The following is an 18397-nucleotide window of genomic DNA, read 5'->3' as shown; positions in this document are numbered from 1 at the left end:
GAAAACTATGTTAGAGCTGTATTGATGTACACAAAGGGACAAGGCAAAGTGTGTCCCAGTTCTACACTTAAGCACACTGATCACTTGAAAACCTGTGCCCTTTTGTGCACACACACAATGTCAAAGTGCTCACTTCAAGAAAGGCATTAGGGCTCAGGGCAGGAATTGGGACAGTGTGAGACTGCCCTGTGATTGGTGGCTGTGAAAAGACGGTGCTCTAATTACTACATTCCATCACTCTGTGGAAGTTTCCATACTTTATCAAGACTAACAGTGTCATTTTTAGATGTTTTTATATTGCTTTTACTAGCCATATGTGGCAGGAAATATATAATAATAAAACATCTTCATTAAACAAATATAGCATCAGAATCTTCCATGTGTTTATTCAAAAAGCACAGACAAGACTCAGTGTGCCACTTAAAGAAGAGGAAAAGGCATTCATCTTGCCACAGTGTCATAGTGAGAATGTTGTCACATGCACAGACTGACCAATCAAAGCACTGCTTGAGGGACAATTTTTCTGGTATGTGATTCGATATAAAAGACATAAAACACCTTTATGTCTATATATTAATTCTGACTGAGAGAAGAGATGGAATTTGGTATTTAAAGCTGAAAAAACTTTATAGTGGAGACATCTATTTACTGCCAAGTGTAAACAGGGCCAGTGTTCCACAAGGTAACCGAAGAAAACCTTTCTTTATTCTACATGCTAGTGGCGTGCAGCTTAGGCACAGAAATTGTCGTATTAAAATAGGAGCACTGCTTTGCATCTTATTATATTGAGATACAAACCCTACACCTCAGTGTTTGCAAAAATAGCATTACCCTTCTTTTGTTGCACATTAGCAATTAAGACTGGCTCAGTAAGTGACTGGTCCAATAAATCAAAAAAGTGACTGGTCCAATAAATATTAAACTAAATCAAGACACAATTGACCTCTTTATGCTCCCAATTTCTTTTCCAGCAAAACCAAGCAAACCTCAAAAACTAAAAATATTTACCAATATTTACTGTGAAGTCAAGGCTGTTAATTTATTCTCTGAAAGTCTAAAACACCTCATGGCTGATTAATGTAAAACTAATTAACTACATAAGTGTGCAGTTAGTCAGTTGATCAAGAGGAGACTGAACTGTGCCTGAGCTGAACTGCTGGAACAAAGTGCTGAACTAAAATAAGCAGAGATATTGGAACAGACAGGGCAGACCTCACGTGTTAATACTGAAGGAGCAAATGTGCTGTTTTCAAGGTTTCATTCCTGGAAAGAATTGAATTATTTGGAAGCATGTGGAAACTTGCTTTGAAGCTGCAAATCAAACAGAGCCACACTTACAGCAGCATCTCAAAGGCTTTAGTGTCTGTAATAGACGCATACACTCATAAAGAAAAAATCATCTGAAACTGAAGACTTCAGGTATACAGTATTCAGTATTGGGATGGTGGCTTTTAAAATGTAACACAATTCAAAATGCATGCCCTAAAATGTCATTTGTAACATATTCTCTTACATACTCCATGTGAATAACATATTCTGAAACCTTTGTGAAACAGTGTTAGCAGTCACACCGTGCTAAGAAGAATATTCATTTGTGTTCTACTGTAAAAAAAAACTAGCTGAATACATTAGTTTCCTGCATGTATACATTTGAAAGTACATCAGAGGGCTGAAACTGCTACAGGATTTAATGTGGAACGTAGAAGCAAGTTTGGAACTCGGGCTAGAATGCATTCTTTATTTTTTCGCAGGAAAATATAGTTTGTCATTAAAAATTATACCAAACGACTAAATAATCACATCTGAGGAACCAGTGTCAAACAGCCAAACTAAATGGACTGTGTTTACAAGAGATTAGCCTACTTTACGACTTAGTCATATCCAAACTTACTTCAAGATACTTCTTTGGAAGAGGAGCCTCTGGCAAGTCAGTAGCAGTAAATACAAGTTTCACTAAAAATGTTTTTTTTTTTTTTTTTACCAAAAGCTGTTGTTCATGAGGGAGACAAATGCAAGACTTTGACTTAAAAATAGTCAAAAAAGTTAAAAAAGGAGCCCCCACCATGTGGTCAGGACGAGACTGCAGCTTCATATTCTAAACGTCTTATTCCAATTTGTTTTTGTTTCTTGTTTTAGATCTATCTCCAGTGCAGAGCCACAACAATTGAGCAGTAATGACTGACTGTGAGGGAAATCTCTGTGAGGGACAAAAAAATTCTTTAATGCTCCTATAAACACTCCAAGACTCCTTATTGTGACACCACACTAGGTAAATTTGCATAGAACCACCCTGACATTCGTGAATGCGTTTGTACAGACAGAGCCAGACCACCGAAAAAGCTCACTATGCATGTTGCGTAGGGCCCCCCAATTTAACGAAGGCCCTTTCATCTCAAGTTAGGGAGAGTTTGTGTATCACCAGAAGATGACGAGAAAGTATCCTTCAGGAAACGAAAAGACGGAAAAAAAAAACCATGAGACTGAGTTGCGGGAACAGTAGTGAGGTAAACCTGTGGCTGTTCTTCTCAAGGTTGGATTGTCAATAGGCTACGAACCAGAGGCGATTGCTCTAAGACTGCAAGGGAAGCTCAGCTTCCCCTAAAATGTCAAAAAATAAGTGATCAAATATATACTGTTGTGTGAACATGTCATAATTATAAATAATTAATAAATAATAAATAATATTATTAAAATAAAAAATATTATTAATAATAAATAATTAATAAATATGCACTACAACGCACTCAACCTTTGTTCAGAATCAGCTTCTTATCACTGGTAAAGACGCGGCTTTCCTCTCAATCACTCACGCAGCTTCCCGGTGCTATAAACAGTGAGGAGTTCAATAGCGAAGCAGCGAAGTGCAGCAAAACGAGACGAGTCATTGGATAAATGCTGGGATTTGTCCTGCCCATCGCACGCTCAGCGTCTCTGGGAGTCTATGGGGCAGTGGGCTGGCCTCGGCTGGCCCGGACGCTTAGCTTCAGCCTGATGATTGGATGATTTGTCTGAGGCTGAATCCCTTTTTGATAGACAGCAAAATAATCTGGTGGGGTAGAAGCGGTGCGGTGCGGTAAAAGCCGCACAGTCTAAAAGTTGCTTGCTGTTTCACCAAATTTTCTTCAAAGCCTAATCAGAATACAATGCCCTATAATCAGTGCAAATCTGGAGCTTAGAACACTATACCATCTAATTGTTTTATACAGATTAATAATAATGTGTATCTTTTTACACCTAAAACACTCCCCAAGTTTGACTGGTACACATGGCCAAGCACTGGCATGGTTTGGCCTGAGCAACTTGGCTCTACCTACAGGAAAACAGATGGAACCCAGGTTTCTCCTGCTTTCTCCACAGCATTTTAGCCCATCTAATTGGATTGCACTATATTCACAGACAACTTGACCTCTCTTTTTAAAACACTGACAACTGTATAATGAGAAAGCATGAGAAAGAGATAAAAAGAGCGAGGTGTGCAACCATAAAGGAAAAGAGTTTATTAGGTAACATATTCCCAATCAGGGTGATTTAAACCTCAAAACCAAGAACCAGACTCCATGGAGTGTACCCATAATTAAATATACCAATCAGTTGATGGAGGGGCAGAAAATAGGTTTTAGGTCATCTTCTCAAATTTCAGCCCCTTCAACCAAATCCTACACCACTGCGGTAGATCCACAGACTGCAGCTCTGCTGGATGCAGTGGAGGCCCCCTATATCTCCTGGGGCAAGGGGGTAATGATGTTGGAGTAACGTATCCTCTTCCCTTAGGGGAGTGCAGGGTGTTTGAGAAAACTGGGCACTTGGGCGACGAGGCCTGATTCTTAACTTTTCTTTCTGGAAAACACACCTCCCCCTGTGCATAATTGCTTCCATGTGTGGAGTCCAGACCAAAAATCACAATAGTAAGGGAAAAAGATATGTGATTATGTTACAAATCTTCAAAGACTTTGGGTTTTTTGTATATGTGCTGCAAAACAGTTTGCTTAGATGACCACTGAGTCATCTACCATCAACGAGCCACATCTGTAATGAAAATAGCATCACTCCTCAGAAACCCATCAATAATGGCTGCCACCTCCATCACCACTCATGCAGCACAATCCAACTTGTTTCATCAAAATCTACAATCAGCCTCTATTACTTTCTCAGAATAAAATTGATGAGAACATTCAACCAGATGGATTACATTTACAATAATGAATCTGTAATACGCACTGTACTTATTTAAACATGTTCTAATGCAAGAGGTCTCTACTATATCCATAGAAATAGATGGGTGGAGGGGTTCTGCTGCCCTTCCATCATAACAAGAACAGATTGCACACATTCTCAGGATCTATAAGGAAAGAATTACCATTTAAATTGCAGCTGCAAAGTGTCACTTACTTGCTTTGTGTAATTTAACTCACTATATTTAAGTAAATTAAATAAGGCTCAAGTAAATTGGAATTCATAAATGCTAGATAAAAACGATAGACCACACATTCATGCACAACTGCAGACACATTGGGCACAAACAATTTACCATATCAGTCAAGCCTCAGTATATTGTTCTGGTTACTCTACAAATACTGTGTAAAATAAAAGGAAATAATTTGTTTTCAAATGCTTGGTGACACTGACAGTGAGGCAGAGAATTGAAATATCTGGCCTATAATTCACTAACAAACAATGCCGTATTTAACCACTGCCAAAACATATGAACTTCAGTCACATCCCATTCTTAATCCATAGGTTTTAAAATGATGTTGGCCCATTCTTTACAGCTATAACACAGGGTTCATACATCCATCATCCAATTCAGGGTCACGGTGGGTCCAGGGCCTACCTGGAATCATTGGGCGCAAGGCAGGAATACACCCTGGAGAGGGCACCAGTCCTTCAAAGGGCAACACACACATTCACTCACACCTACGGACACTTTTGAGTCACCAATCTACCTACCTACCAACATGTGTTTCTGGACTGTGGGAGGAAACCGGAGCACCCGGAGGAACACGGCAAGAACACACCAACTCCTCACAGACAGTCACCCGGAGCAGGAATCGAACCCACAACCTCCAGGTCCTTGGAGCTGTGTGACTGCGAGACTTCCTGCTGCGCCACCATGCCGCCCAGGGTTCATACAGTTTTTCCAAAGTCAAACTTTTCAAGGACTTTCTAGGTCAATTTTCAAGCTTTTCCAGTACCTTACAGTTGTAGTAAACTGCAGATTTATTCAAATACATACATACTCAAAATGATTATAAAAAGTCTTAACTGTATTTGGTAAAAGAAGAAGGATAAAAATTTAAAAAGAAATAAGTTTTAAAATGTGTCACCTGTTTATGTTTATAAGTAGGCTTTCCTTGCTATCGAAAATGAGTCTATGTGTTTATTTTTTTGCCCTGTGCTTTTGTGCGTGAAATGTTTAAACGTGCACGTTTGTATTTTCACCTAGTATTTTCTAGTATTGGCATGAAAATGATTGCATGAAAACTAGCATTACCCAATTGCATCACACAGGCAGCTAGCAAACAAATTAGCATTCACATGTTTTCGAAAATTTACCTTTGAACTTTGAGAGTTCAGACCCTCGCATTGTGAAAAGCTGCAGGTGCTTTTTTAGACTTTGCAGAAGGCTGCTCGTGGGTTTTGTACTTGTCTTATACATTGTTATTATTTGTTGTTTTCTATGCAGCGCTAATTAAAATGGAAACTTTCCGCATTTTTAAGGAGTTCTCTCCAACTCTCTGTGCCTTTTGAGAGGCGGGTCACACATGAAAACACTGGCAGATCACAGTCAGATTAGCTAACAGTGTATAAGAGCCAGGCCTTTTAGGTGAATGATAGGAGCAGGCTCCCATCCAAGGGCCATTCTTTCATTCATTCATTCATTCATTCATTCATTCTTTTATTTCCTGTAACCAGGGCAAAATGTTATGGTGATTTTATCCTCTGTGGTATAATGAAGAGCCTTAGGAACCCAAAGAGTCGGCACTTCTGGGTGCACCGGGTCAAATGTTCTTTGTCACATGCATCGGCGCTAGCGAGTCCATGCAGAGCAGTTTTCGTTATAGGCGACTTATTTTATTTTTCCATCTAATAAGTGAACTATTCAGACATTTGTTGTGAAAGAAATACAGTTACAATTTCAAGCATTTTCAAGCACATTATCCAAAATCCCAGCACTTTTCAAACCTGAAAAATACAACATTAATATTCAAGCATTTTCAAGGATTTCAAGTACCCGTACGAACCCTGTAATAACTTCAACCCCTCTGGGAAGACTTTCCACAAGGTATAGGAGTGCTTTTATGGAAATGTTTGACCATTCTTCCATAAGAGCATTTGTGAGGTCAGACAATGATGTTGGACAAGATGTTTCTCACAATCTCCACTCTAATTCAACCCAAAGTGTTCTATCACGTTGAGGTCAGTGCAGGTCAATTTTTTTCACACTAAACTTGCTCACCCATGTCTTTATGGACCTTTTTGTTAGACAATGCAGTCAGACAAGAACCGTTCATCTGGTATCCACCAAACCCAGACTTGTCTATTGGAGTGCCAGGTGGAGAGGCATGAGTCTTCACTCTAGAAAACACGTCTCCACTGCTCTAGAGTCCAGTGGTGGCGTGCTTAGCCCCATTGCATCCAACACTTTGCACTCCACTTTGTGATGTAAGGCTTGGATGCAGCTGTTCAGCCATGGTAACCCATTCCATGAAGCTCTCTATGCACTGTTACTGAGCTAACCTAAAGGCCACATGAAGTTTGGAAGTCAGTAAATTGACACTGCAGAAAGTTGGTGACGTCTATGCACTATGCACTTCATGCGATGCTGGACATATCTGGACACGATACTCCAGAGTTTCTCTAGAAATTCTCTGGAGTTCATGTGTGAAAGAAGCACTATAGTATACCATGAAGAGAAGTTTCATACAATGGCAAAATATTGAATCATGCAACAACAGACCAAACTTACACAGTGATAAACATGTTCCAGATTTTAATACCAGCATTTCTGGAAGTGAAAACTGTAGAAAGAGTATATCAGCCAGGCTGTATATTTCCACACCAACTAGTCACCAACTGGTGGGGAAAAAAAAAACAAATACATTAAAATAAACATATATTTATGAGACTTTCAGCAAATCTTTTAGAATGGGGATCAATTAAAAAAGTTAATAAATTTAATAAAGTAACATATAAAGTGTATATCATTTTCCTATCTCAGTCTGAAACATAATGTTAAAACCACATGAAGAAAAACAAAGATTAGATCATTTTTCTTTATTTTTGTTTTGTCCCCTTTTTTATGAACATGACGTGGCATTAAAACAGCACATTTATAGCAGCAAGCTTAAACCCATGTAATGGCAGATAAGCAAAACCTGAAGATACAACACTGACAGAGTTGTTTAGAAAACCTGTAAACCTGACCTGATGAGGTGCAAAAGAAAAAGACACATGTCATAATGAGAGTGCTGTTAAGGCCTCACACATGACTGACACAATGCTGTGGAGAAATCCCATATAAAAAAATATCTGTCAGCTGTTTATGTGGACAGTAGACAATAAGTCACATGGAACATTATTAAAAAAGAAAAAAAAAATGCCACAGTTCACACTGTTCACCAATTTTGTATGATTGTTTATACCTTCTCATATCTATGCACTAATATCCAAATAATCAGACATTATACAGGTACAATTCTGGATTTGGAATTTTCAGACAGTATTATTAAATTGTTACCAAATTTGTGAATTATGTCTGTTGTGAATTCATAATAAGTCTATCCATACACCGTGATCATGCTGCTAATGTTGTTGTGAAGTTATAGATGGTCAGATTATCTACAGGCCGGTTGGTTTCTAATACAGCTATTGTAAGTTATATTTATTCTACTGAGTAGCTTGACATACTCAAAAGTCTTTTATTTGTTTAAAGCCAAAATGTTAACAGTTCACTTCAAATGTCATAACACAAAAGGCCAGAGAGTCTCTAACACTCCAAACTCACCACTCATAACAGCTAGACACAAACAAACAACTTTTAGCCTTCATTCTTATCATCTCCAGCATAGACTGAGCTCTAAAAGTAAGGTTGGGAGGCCAAGCATAAACCCCTTCCAGGAACAGAGGAGGGGAACAGAACTAATAACCATGAGAATCAAACAGCATGGCACACTTTAATGAGGCAAGTGGACATTTTAGGGGAGACAGTTTTCCCAGCCAGCTGGATCCCTGTTTGTGCTAAGGGGACACTTTCCATGGGAGGAGAGATTTACTCAATGCCAGTATGTCTGAATGTACTAGCACAACCAAATATCAAACTCCACATCACAGCATCAGAAACGTTGCTACCAATTGCCTCTGTCAAAACACTAAGCACCACACTACCAAAAAGCTAATAAAATTAATATCTTTCTTTACCTCTCTATGTTGTCATCCTAAAAACTGTTACAAATATATATTTTTTTGAGATAAAAAGGGGAATGCACAGATTTGTTTTTTATTATTTTAAAGCCATGAGACATAGTTACTACAGAATGGAAAAAAGGCCGTACACCATCCAGGTGTACACAGACCCTGTTCTGTTGTCTGCCCATAGCAACTGCATCCCTCTAATTCTCCTGAATAACCACAGAATGCTTGGATATCCAGAGGCTCTAGTGATCCTGGGGCTGGGCGATATATCGAGATAGAACAGAGCGGGATATCGACACACCCTTTCCTACCAGCTTGCGAGAGTAAAACATTTTACCTTAAGGACAGGTATAGGGACCAGTCGCACCTGTGAGCAATATTTGAGCGTGACTATCCGCTTTATTGAACATTGGGAGATTAAAATGCGTGTCTGCAGACGAGCTATTTCCTAGAAGTCCACGCTGGGAGCACATAGCTGAGGCCTTTACACTGTTCTTAAAAGCACTTTATTACAGACACTGTAGGTCTGTAAGGTAATAAAGTAATTTGACATGTACTTCAGTCTTTCATTCAATACCTGTAAGTGCTTATCCAGTTCAGGGTTGCGGGGATTCCAGAGCCTACCTGGAATCATTGGGTACAAGGCAGGAATACACCCTGGAGGGGGTACCAGTCCTTCACAGGGCAACACACACACATTTACACTCATGGACACTTTTTGAGTCGCCAATCCACCTACCAACGTGTGTTTTTGGACTGTGGGAGGAAACCGTAGCATCAGGAGGAAACCCACACTGACACAGGGAGAACACACCAAACTCCTCACAGACAGTCATCCGGGGCGGGAATTGAACCCACAACCTCCAGGTCCCTGGAGCTGTGTGATTGCAACACTACCTGCTGCGCCACCCTACTTTAGCCTTTATTTTGATAAATAAAAATGTTTTTTTGCTTTGATTAACAACTGATTTTTTTTCAATATACAATTACGGGGGAAAGGTTTAGACACCCAATGCAAACCTTTGGGTTAAACATACATGGACATTTGATTCTCATTTTAATATTGAGAGATGAGGTTGAGCTATCACATAAAACTGAATGTTCTGTTTATAAAATTATTTTTCACAATGTATATCGTATCATATATCGGATATTGCCATTCAGCAAACATATATCGAGAGATGATTTTTTTGTCCATAGCGCCCAGCCCTACGGATGACTGAAGAATGGATTTTTTTTTTATTTCATTCAGTCTGTTTATATGTTTTGTTATTTGCACAAAGTACTAGATGTACAGAAGTACACACAGGAGAAAGCACTTTGGTGAAATCTGCTTCACTGGAAACTTACTTTTTAAAGAACAAATCAACTTTTGAACATTATTTTATTTAAGGAGCACTATTTTTTAATATATGCCAATAGTTTATTTTTGAGCAATTTCTCATGTACATCTACAGCTGAAAGTTAATAAAAGTTCCTGTGTGACATTTGGGACATGTAGCTTTTACTCAGAAGTGCCTTTTTTTATTATCTCATGAGAAGAAATATATTGAGATATATATTTTATATAGCCACTCAGCTAAAAAATATTAAGATATGATTTTTGGTCCATATCGCCCAGCTCTAAGTGATCCTCAAAATTCCAACTTGTGCAGAACAAAAGCACGAGTGTGTTGATGCTGGGTTCTCATTTCTTTCCAGTCTCACTCAATTTCCACTACCTTTGCAACATAGCTTCTGTCTTTTGTGTCATGTGTCTCTTATTCCTCAAAACAGAAGAGCCTGGAGTAATTAAACATACAAATGCTTTCAATTATACAAAGCATGATATGCCATATTTTAAAAAAAAAATAACAAACAAAAAAAAACAGACTCCTAGGTATTTTCCTGTGAGATTACAGAGACTGTTTTCATATCTAAGCCTGAGGTGATGAAGAGGGGGCAATGGATGGAAAACTTGAGTAAATTGGACATGGCCCCTGTCCAACACCTCTGACGTAAGGATCAGTCAGTCCTAAACCTCCTCAGTTGGGAGTCATGAGTTCAGCAAGTTCGGCCAAAAATGAAGGCAGATTCTCTTCATAACCTTATACAAACCATCGCATCTCGGTGCTGCAAACACAAACTCTTAATGTACAAACTGACTTCATATACATCACAGCATGTTTCTTATCATCCGTGGCAGCATTCCTTCACAGGAGACAGAGATTCTCATTATTGGAATCTGACCTTTGTTGAATAAACTTCAAAAAAAGAAACTTAAGCGTCCTAAAAACAGTAATCACTATGTGGAGAAAAGTATACTTCTATATAGAATACGTGGCATCCATGAGTTACACTAAAAGATAAGAAGCTAATGCCAACTCTGCATGGAACAAACAAATATTACATGTGGAAAAGTTGCCTCAGTGTGTTTCAAGCATCGTAGAGAGCACTATCAGGGTATCTCTGCAGGTATAGGAAAATAACATTTTAAGACTTTTTTAAGAGGATATGAGTGAGACCCACACACTGTTACACACAGGTGACAGGTGTGTAACTTTCATTTAAAACAACTTTTCAGCAGATAAGTTAAACTACTAGGTGCAAAACAATTATCGCTTATTCAGGTTTTTATTATCACATTCCTCCCACAGTAAATGTAGGAATCACTGATAGATATTATTATTGTTGTTATTATTATAAATAACAATAACACTTTATATAACAGTATACAGCAGATTTCAGGATACTCCAGATTGCTTTAAAACAATCAGAGAAATAAGTCATTTGATACAACATACGGCCCGCTCTCATTTTATCCTGTTCATTTTATCTATTAATAATGCTAAATCAGATATTTCTGGGAAAAATAAGACTGTCCTGAATCTTCCAGGGCATCTGGTCACCCTACTGTGGGCAATGAAGTCACGTCCTTTTGACCTTACGTTCTCAATTGAACCTGGCTCTTTTCACACACAAGTCTGGAACTGTGCATCACACATGTCATTATATCTTATATGATAGTATAACACCATAAAGAGTGCTCTGTGATTCGATGCAGTAAATAAGGACTGCTGCTAATGACTGTAAAGTGTTGGTGCTGAATAATAAAGTATGGATATCCTTGTCTGTGGTGCTTAAAAGAACGACCACACACTAACACATACACTCAAACTGTAACTAGCATGTCTGCGCCCCCACCCTCTGTGCAGTTACAAGCGGGGCAAAGGAGAAATAAAGTGGATCACACTGTTTGTGAAGCAAGGAGGGACTACTGTAGGTTCGTTAGTAAAATATATTTAACCATATCAGTTTTATATTTTAAACATATTCAGCGTGTTGCATAACAATGTTTAAGACCTTTGGGAAATGGATTCAAGACATTTTAAGATAAATTAAGGCCCTTTTTTAGATAAACTAATTTACAATTTTTTAAGGATCTACAGACACTGACAACTGGATTCATTCTTTTACTTTATCCCCAATCACTTAGTATGATCTTAGCCAGATCTTAGCCGGAGCTGTGTGACTGCGACACTACCTGCTGCGCCACCGTGCTGCCCCTCTTACCAATATTGAGCATTAAAATAGTGACTATGTTGTTCTGGTCAGCTTATTTTTTTATCTGGAGCATATCATGGTAGGTCGAGGTAAAACCAAAGCTTCTAAAGTAGGCTGTGGCAAGCCTCGTCTACCTCCTGAATTTGAAGCTCAACAGCAGCTAGATGCTAACGAGGCTCTGTTGCTTAACATGAAACAGATACGGATATTATCAGTAAGTTTGTTTCTATGATCTCGGCAGCTGTTAAAAGAGAAATAACCATGGGTCTAAAAATGACCGTCTACAGCAAAAATATTGCAGACTTCCAACGACCATGATGGCAAGTTAACCCGTCTTCAAAGTAAGGTTGATATGCTACTGCACGTGTCGTTACCCTCTCTGAGAAATGTGAAGACCTAGAGGGATGTTAATGGAGGTTGTGGTTTCAAGTCCCACTCCAGGTGACTGTCTGTGAGGAGTTTGGTGTGTTCTCCCCGTGTCCGTGTGGGTTTCCTCCAGGTGGACTGGCGACTCAGAAGTGTCCATAGAGTGTGAGTGAGTGTGTCGACCTGTGAAGGACTGGAGCTCCCTCCAGGATGTGTTCCCACCTTGCGCCCAATGATTAGCACAACGTGTATGTCAACTTGATGATATTTGTGTATCCACGCAATCCCCTGTGATTTTTAAGGAACACATCTCATTGAAGGCAGAGTTTGATGTCCTTATGACAAAGCACACCACAAAGCTTTTGCTCCATAAAAAATCTCAATTCTACAAATATGGTGACAAAGCTAGCAAAATATTAGCACATCAGCTATGTCAAAACTCATCTTCCCAGCAAATGTGTCAAATTCATACAGACTTTGGTAAAACCACTGATCCATTTAAATTAACAATGCATTTAAAAACTTTTATACATCCTTATATTCCTCTTACCAAACTTCTCTTACATTTTATAAAAAAAAATTCAGTGATAAGTTGGGTCCTCTATTAATTGATATGTTTAACAAATCTTTTTATTTGGGTTATCTTCCTTAAACTCTCAATCGGGCCTCTATATAATTTCTCCTAAAAAAATAAAGCTCCCTTATCCTGCTCCTTCTATTGTTAAATACATTTGCTAAATGTCAACTTTAAAATACTCTCAAAGTTGTTAGCGACTTGTGTGGAAACTATTATTCCATCTGTTATTTCTCCAGCACAGACAGGCTTTATCCGAGATAAACAATCCTTTTCCAATATAAGATGTCTGTTCAATGTGATCTAAAGCTCCCCTTCGTCTAATACTCAAGGGTCTGTAATATCTTTGGATGCACGAAAAGGCATCCAATAGAGTTGAGTGGAGTTATCTTTTTTATAAACTACAGAGATTTGGTTTTGGCAAATATTTTATTTCATGGATTAAAATACTATACTCGGCTCAGCTTGCCTTGGTCAGGACCATTTTCAATCTGAATATTTCCATCTTTATCGCTCTACAAGACAAAGGTGCCCTCTGAGTCCCCTGTTGTTCGCTATTGCTATTGAACCCCTGTCTATTGCCCTTCGATCTATTTCCAAAATTGCAGGGATATTTAGATATGGCTCAGAGGTTAAAGTTATCCTTTATGCAGATGACCTCCTCTTATATATGTCTAATTTGCATCCTTCTGTCCCTTCTACTCTTGCCACTTTAAACTTTTGGTCAGATTTCTGGATACAAACTGAATTTACATAAAAGTGAGTTACTTCCTTTTTATATTGATACCAGAAATTACCCATTACACACATTACCTTTTAAAGTCACCCGAAATAACTTCACATATTTGGGTGGACAAATTACATGTAGATTTAAAGACCTTTATAAGGCTAATTTTGCCCCTCTTCTGATTCATATTTGGGAGGATTTTGATCGATGGTCTAGACTTAATCTTTCTCTGGTTGCAAGAGTTAACCCTGTTAAAATGAATATTCTCCCGAGGTTCTCTGGCTTATTTCAAAGTATACCAAATTTTCTCTCCCAGTTTTTTTTTCCTTAAGGTAGATAGTTTAGTCTCAGAATATATATGGAACAAGAAAATTCCCAGGTTACGCAAACAATATTTGCAGAGGTCTAGATCTCTTCGAGGATTGGGGCCACCAAATTGTAGGTATTAATATTTGGCCTCCAACATTAGGATCTTTAAATACTGTCTTCTTTATGAAGCCTTTGATTCCCCTCCCACAGGGTTTTCTGACAGATTTTTACTTCTAAAACAACATTTGTTTTAGATATCTTCAAGTTCGCAGCTTTGTTTTTAATACATTCACGACATTTCCTGGTTTAACCGAGTACTAGACAGTATAAAAACATCAGCATATGTTAACTTTTCAGCTTTAAAGTTTGTTTCATGACACTGTGGCACTGCAAGGCTTTTAAGGTTGTGGAGAGCATCTAAGCGCAATTCAATATCACGATTATTGTACATTTTACCAAGATTACGATTATTGAAAAATGATTTTGTTTTTGTATTTTTGACCCTCATTGTTCAGTGACGAGTCTTGTACTGTAAATATGCTCCAGTATTAGAGCTGGGATATTTTTTCTAATATTGCTGGGAGCTTGTTCCTCTCTTGCTTTGCGAGCACTGGTTATATTTGTTATGTGATTGTGTTTTGTTCGCTTTAATCGATATAGACCAGATTATTCTGATTAGAAGCCCTGAATTTTGATCAATTTTCAATCAATTGCCCAGCCCTAATTGATATTTTAATAAATTTCACTTACCTAAAAAAAGGTTGTTCTAAAAAAAAGCTACACATGCTAAAACACCACACAAACCCAGCAATAATAATGTAAGAGATATATGTCATTCATCTGTTTTTTGTTTAAATTAACTCTAAACATTAATGTCCGCAAAAATTTTCAAAGTTGTTGATTTATACTGCAAAAACACATTGTGAACATTAATGAAGTTTTCTTTAGAGTTCTGAACTTTGTAGACATGGGTGTTGGTTACACACAGGAGTTTACAGCTTTCGGATATTTTACGAGATTGTTAGAAATCCCCTCCCCACTGTCAAAGGTAATGGCCCATTAGCACCCACCCCACCACGCATTTACAAACATTAACCATCAGCTTCATGAAATCCATCACTGGTATATAGTATTGAACTAGCATAGCATCTACGCTAATCAGCGTAAAACTTGCTGCAGAAAATCAAGTCAATTATATATAATTTACTCATCACAAAATGAAGCCATTCCTCCTCAGGTAGCTGAAAAGTCTTGGAGCTCTGAGCTCAATGTAAAACACAGCCATGTGCATTTGTTCAAATGACTAAATTTCATAAGAGTGCCTATATTAGCATGCTATTATCATATTAAAATGAATGGGTGGGCCATCAAGGGTCGCAGTCTAAGACTCAGAGAGAAACAATAAATTAAAATAAATTTCTTTTCAACCTCCATATATATGAAAAGTTGCCACTTTAAGGTTTCTGGGGTATGTTTATTATGGTTCTAGGACAAAAACTTGTGCAACTTGGTGCAAGTTCTGATTTATCCTGCTGGTGGGAGTGCCAACTCCCACATAAAAGACAATTAGTTAAATTAGCTCTTATACCTTACTTAAAAATAATGATTGAGAAAAGTCCCAAATTAGCACATTTTATTTTAATATTTGATTGTTTTTTGTGTATTTTCTTTTCACCAGATTATAAATTTGGCAAATAAATTAAAATCAGAATTTGCGCCAAGCTGATTGTGTTAACAAATTAAAAAAATAAATAAATAATTAAAAAAACAAACAAAAAAAAAAACAGTTATTTGATGGGGGACAAAATCTCTGCTGTAAAACTGTAAATGCTTACTGAGCTTTCACCTACCCGCGGTCTTCTGCCAACTGATTTTTAAAACCTAGCCTGTCTGGCGGCAGAAATGCCAGAAATTGAGCCAATTCTATTGTGTCATGGTGTGCATTTATATGTAAGGAGTGAGCAGCGTGTGACAAAAGATTATTATATTTGCTGTGAGCAACATATTTGTGCACAATTGTCTGGTTTCAGAGGGAAGCACTAATGTACACAAACAGGAAAGACAAATTAATTTATCTCATTCACATCTCCTCTCCCTGCATTAGAGAAAGCCTTATAACACTTAGAAGCACAGAAGACCAATGCCTCTCTTTTGTGTTTTTATTGCATACTTTATTAACGCTATTGTGTTCTCAGCTTTCGTTTGCTTCATGTGACTCGGCAGGCCACTGTATGTTGAGGCAGAAGTGTCTGAAAACTTTTAGGAAGAATAAGAAAAGTAAGTGAGAGAGGGAAAGGAGGAAGTGTGTGTGCACGGGAGCCAATGTCTCATCTCTGCAAAGAGGGAACTTGTAGAGAAAATATTTGAAGATTGCATAATTTTGACTTATCCTCCTCAAATAAAATATTTTGTAACATTGTTTCAGAGAATAGCATGAGGAGAAGGCATGCACTTGTGAGATTTTTACATTCATCCACTACCTCATTTCAATTAACAATAATCATGTTCCTCTGCTGCAGCACTGCCCAATACAATGATATTCAGCATAAGTTCAGTAAATCTTTGATTGCATCCTGAAAAACACACAAAAATACACAAAACCCCATTCTTAGTCCTTAAGGTTTACTATGTTGTTGGTCCACTCTTGGTAGCTATAACAGCTTCAACTCTTCTGTGAAGGCTTTCCACAAGGTTTAAGAGTGTGTTTATGGCCATGTTTGACCATTCTTCCAGAACTGTATTTGTGAGATCAGACCCTGATGTTGGACGAGAAGGCCTGGCTCACAGTCTCTGCACTAATTCATCCCAAAGTTGTTCTATCAGGTTGAGGTCAGGACTCTGTGTAGGCCAATCAAGTTCTTCCACACCAAATTCGCTCATCCATGTCTTTATGGACCTTGATTTGTGCACTGGTGTGCAGTCATTTTGGAACAGGAAGGGGCAATCCCCAAACTGTTCGCACAATGTTGGGAGCATGAAATTGTCCAAAATCTCTTGGTATGCAGAAGCATTAAGAATTCCTTTCACTGGAATTAAGGGGCTGAGCCCAACTCCTGAAAAACAACCCCACACCATAATCCTCCCTCCACCAAGCTTTACCACTTGGCACAATGCATTCAGACAAGTGAGTTGCTGTCGTTCCCAATAGTGCTGGCCCTGAATATTCAGACATTTGTTATTTTTTAACATGTTATAAATGATTAATTGTCAAGCTTTATTGTGAAGTGTTACTCCTGACACAAAATCTGCAGCAACAGATCAGTTACTGTCACTGACTTCAGTGAGTGTAGAAACAAGAAGGTGGTCATAATGTTATGGTTGGTCTGTGTATACAAGCCGTATTTTCGTATTTTTTCACTTGTGTTTTGTTGTAGCAAAGCCACATATACTTTTGTCTCATTCTTTTCCCCCATTTAAAGGGTAATCCCACTGTCCTCTGTGGAACAGATTTGTGGAGGGTAATGATTTATTGTGACTGTCTACCTAAATCATTCCTCTGGTTTGGCTTAATGTTTAATAAACAGTTCTCCTTGTCCGAAAGTGTGAGTGATCAGAGACGTTTCCATACTGCCACAAAGCCAAGGCAGAATCCCAAATTTATCCCTACACTCTCCATACGGCACGGTCATTAAATATTGGTTTGTGCACTCATGTACTGTGTTTTACGTTGCATAATTTTTAGTGAGCTATAAGGTTTCCCTTATAAAGTTGAGAGTTTATTTACTGTCTATTTTTAGTTTTATTATCTGTGCACTATGTAGGGAGTGTGGCGCTACTTTGGAACACAGTCAGAGCTCCTCTACCAACTAACACAGACGAACAGAGCTCTGTTAACAAATGTGACAAGGTAAAATGGGTCAGGGATGTATACTTATCGTTCTTTCATCTAAATGAGGATTAAAATTTTTGACATAAAGAATAAAACTTTTAATATCACACTTTATATTTTATTTTTGTGTTTGAGTAATGAATAGGTCCACAGCATGGCGGCTACACTGTACTGTGACGTCAGATGCTACCCATTAATAGGCAGAAGATCTGGAGAATGAACTTTAGGGCCTCATAAATCCCATGGCACATCAGCCCCCACGCAAATGCTATCATGCACACTTCCAAAGCAGAAAACATATGGAAACTACATTCAGTCTGTTTTATTTTGGGAGACAAGTGCAAGAGGCGAAAAAAAGACTAGTGCTGGACATCTGCATTAGTCTTAGCTCTAGAACTCAAACTTCCCCCAGACCCTCATATATACTATTAGGGATGCACAGATACTGAATAATGCACAATAACCGATAATTAGCACCTTGGTGTAGCCAATACTGATATTGATAAATGATAATTTTAGCATTTTTGTAGTTAAAGCAAATTCATTGGATTAAAGTAAAAGAAATTATTTTTTATCACGCTGTCATAAGACATACCTTTTCTTTAATATTTGTATATTTCTGTAGTTTTTAAATGTA

Source organism: Hoplias malabaricus, chromosome 4 (genome assembly GCF_029633855.1).
Source record: "Hoplias malabaricus isolate fHopMal1 chromosome 4, fHopMal1.hap1, whole genome shotgun sequence".
NCBI lineage: Eukaryota > Metazoa > Chordata > Actinopteri > Characiformes > Erythrinidae > Hoplias > Hoplias malabaricus.
Note: the sequence above shows the minus strand (reverse complement) of the source record.